Genomic DNA, 3,364 nt, shown 5'->3' with positions numbered 1-3,364 from the left:
AGATAGCTCTCTGTACGTGGATATTTTGGACAGATCTGCCATGTAGGTAGCTCTCTGTATATGCACATATTGGATTTGTCAGCCATGTAGCTAGCTCTCAACATATGGAGAAGTTGGACTCATCATCCATGTAGCCAGCTCTCTGCGTATGAACATGTCGGACTCATCTGGCTTTTAGCTAACCCTCTAAATATATACATGTTGGAATAATCTGTCTTGTAGCTAGCCATCTAAATATACACATGTTGGACTGATCTTCCATGTAGCAAATTCTCAGCATATGGTCATGTTGGAATCATCTGCCATGAAGATAGAACTCTGCATATGGACATGTTGGACTGCTCTGTCATGTAGCCAGCTCTCAGTATAAGGAACCTTTGGACGCATCTGCCATGTAGCTAGAACTCTGTATATGGAAATGTTGAACTACTCAGCCATGTATGTAGGTCTCTATATATGCACATGTTGAACTCATCTGCCATGTAGCTAGGTCTCTGTGCATGGATATGTTGGACTGATATGACATGTAGGTAGCTCTCTGTACATGAACATATTGGACTTCTCTGCAGTGTAGCTAGCTCTCTATATATGGACATGTTGGATTCTTCAGCCATGTAGTCAGCTCTCTGTATAACATGTACTCATCTACCTTTTTTAGCTAGTCCTCTATATATACACATTTTAGACTCATCTTCCATGTAGATAACTCTCAGTATATGGACATATTGGACTCCTCTGCCATGTAGCTAGTACTCTGCATATGGACATGTTGGACTACGCTGCAATGTAGCTAACTCTCAGTATATGGATATGTTGGACTCCTCTGCCATGTAGGTAGAACTCTGTATAAGGAAATGTTTGACTACTCTGCCATGTAGCTAGGTATCTGCAAATAGACATTTTGGATTCGTGTGCCATGTAGTTAGCTCTCTGTGCATGGATATGTTCGACTGATCTGCCATGTAGCTAGATCTCTTTATATGAACAAATTGGACTTGTATACCATATAGCTAGCTCTCTGTATATGGACATATTGGAATCATCTGCCATGTAGCTGCTCTCTCTGTATGAACATGTTGGATTCATCTGCCTTGTAACTAGTCCGCTACATATCCATATTTTGGACTCATCTGCCATGTAGCTAACTCTCAGTACAGGGACATGTTGATCTCATCTGCCATGTACCTAGTACTCTGTATATGGACATGTTGGACTACTCTGTCATGTAGCTAGCTCTCAGTATATGGACACGTTGGACTCATCTGCTATGTAGCTATAACTCTGTATATGGAAATGATGCACTACTCTGCCCTGTGTCAAGGTCTCTGTATATGGACATTTTGGACTCATCTGACTTGTAGCTAGCTCTCTGTGGATCGATATAATGGACTGATCTGCCATGTAGGTAGCTCCCTGTACATGAACATATTCGTCATGTCTGCCATGTAGCTAGCTCTCTTTATATGGTCATGTTGGACTCATGAGGCATGTTGCCAGCTCACTGTGTATGAATATGTGGGACTCATCTGGGTTTTACATAACCTTCTAAATATACACATGTTGGCCTCATCTGCCATGTAGCTAACTCTCAGTATATGAACATGTTCGACTCCTCTGCCATGTAGCTAACTCTAATTATATGGACATGCTGGACTCATCTGCCATGAAGCAAGTGCTCTGCATATGGACATGTTGGACTACTCTGCCATATAGCTAGCTCTCAGTATATGGACATGTTGGATTCATCTGCCATGTACCTGGAACACTGTGTAAGGAAATGTTGGACTACTCTTCCATGTAGCTAGCTCTCTATATGTAGATAATTTGGATTAGTGTGCCATGTAGATAGCTCTCTGTACATGGATATGTTGGACTGATCTGCCATGTAGGTAGCTCTCTGTATATGAACATATTGGACTTGTCTGTCATGTAGCTATCTCTGTGTATATAGAAATGTTGGACTCATCTGCCATGTAGCCAGCTCTATCTGTATGAACATGTTGGAATCATCTGCCATGAAGCTTGTACTCTGTATATGGAAATGTTGCACTACTCTGCCATGTAGCTAGCTCTCTGTATATGGACATTTTGGACTCACCTGCCATGTAGCTAACTCTCTGTACATGGATATGTTGGATTGATTTGTCATGCAGGTAGCTCTCTGTATATGAACATATTGTATTTCTCTGCCATTTATCTAGCTCACTGTACATGGACATGTTGGGCTCATCAGCCATTATGCCAGATCTATCTGTATTAACATGTTGTACTCACTTGCCTTGTACCTAGTCCTCTATATATACACATGTTGGAATCATCTGCCATGTAACTATTACTCTGTATATTTACAAGTTGGACTCTTCTGCCATGTAGCTAGCTCTCAGTATATTAACATGTTGGACTCATCTGACATGTAGCTGGAACTCTGTATATGGAAATGATGCACTACTCTGCCATATAGCTAGCTCTCTGTATAGGTACCTTTTGGACTCATCTGCCATGTAGCTGGCTCTCTGTGCAAAAATATGTTGGACTGATCTGCCATGTAGGTAGCTCTCTATATACGAACATATTGGACTTGTCTGCCATGGGCATGCGGAAATCATCAGCCAAGTATCCAGCTCTTTCTGTATGAACATGTTGGACTCAACTGCATTGTAGCTAGTCCTCTAAATATACATCTCCCATGTAGCTAGTATTATGTATATCAACATGTTGGACTACTCTTCCATATAGTTGGCTCTCAGTATATGGACACGTTGGACTCATCTGCCATATAGCTGGAACTCTGTATATGGAAATGATGCACTACTCTGCCGTGTCGCTAGCTCTCTGTACATGAACATTTTGGACTCTAAGCGGGAGAGGGATGGAAGAACAAAGCAGAAGAGAGAACAATTAGGCAGGTTTGCCCTGCCTAAGTGGGAGAGAGGTAAAGAATGATGTATTCACCACCTTGGAAAAACACGATTTTGGAATATAGGGAATGAGACATGGTTGGAATAGGGTAACGTGGGAAAATAATTTTAAGATATTTGGCTGTCATTTGAATCTTGGTTTCCCTTGCATACCATTATAAAATAGACAATTGAGGGGAAGAGAAAGGAATAGCAAGAAATACCACCATAGAAAGCTTGTAAGACTTATCTGTCATGTAGGTAGCTCTCTGTATATGAACATATTGGACTTGTCTGACATGTAGCTAGCTCTCTGTATATAGACATTATGGACTCGTCTTCCATGTAGCTAGCTCTCTCTGTATAAACCTTTTGGGCTCATCTGCCTTGTAGCTAGTCCTGTATATATATACATGTTGGACTTATCTGTCATGTAGCTACTACCCTGTATGTGATGATGTTGGACT

This window comes from Chrysochloris asiatica, unplaced genomic scaffold (assembly GCF_000296735.1).
Source record: "Chrysochloris asiatica unplaced genomic scaffold, ChrAsi1.0 scaffold00359, whole genome shotgun sequence".
NCBI lineage: Eukaryota > Metazoa > Chordata > Mammalia > Afrosoricida > Chrysochloridae > Chrysochloris > Chrysochloris asiatica.
This window is presented reverse-complemented; position numbering follows the sequence as displayed.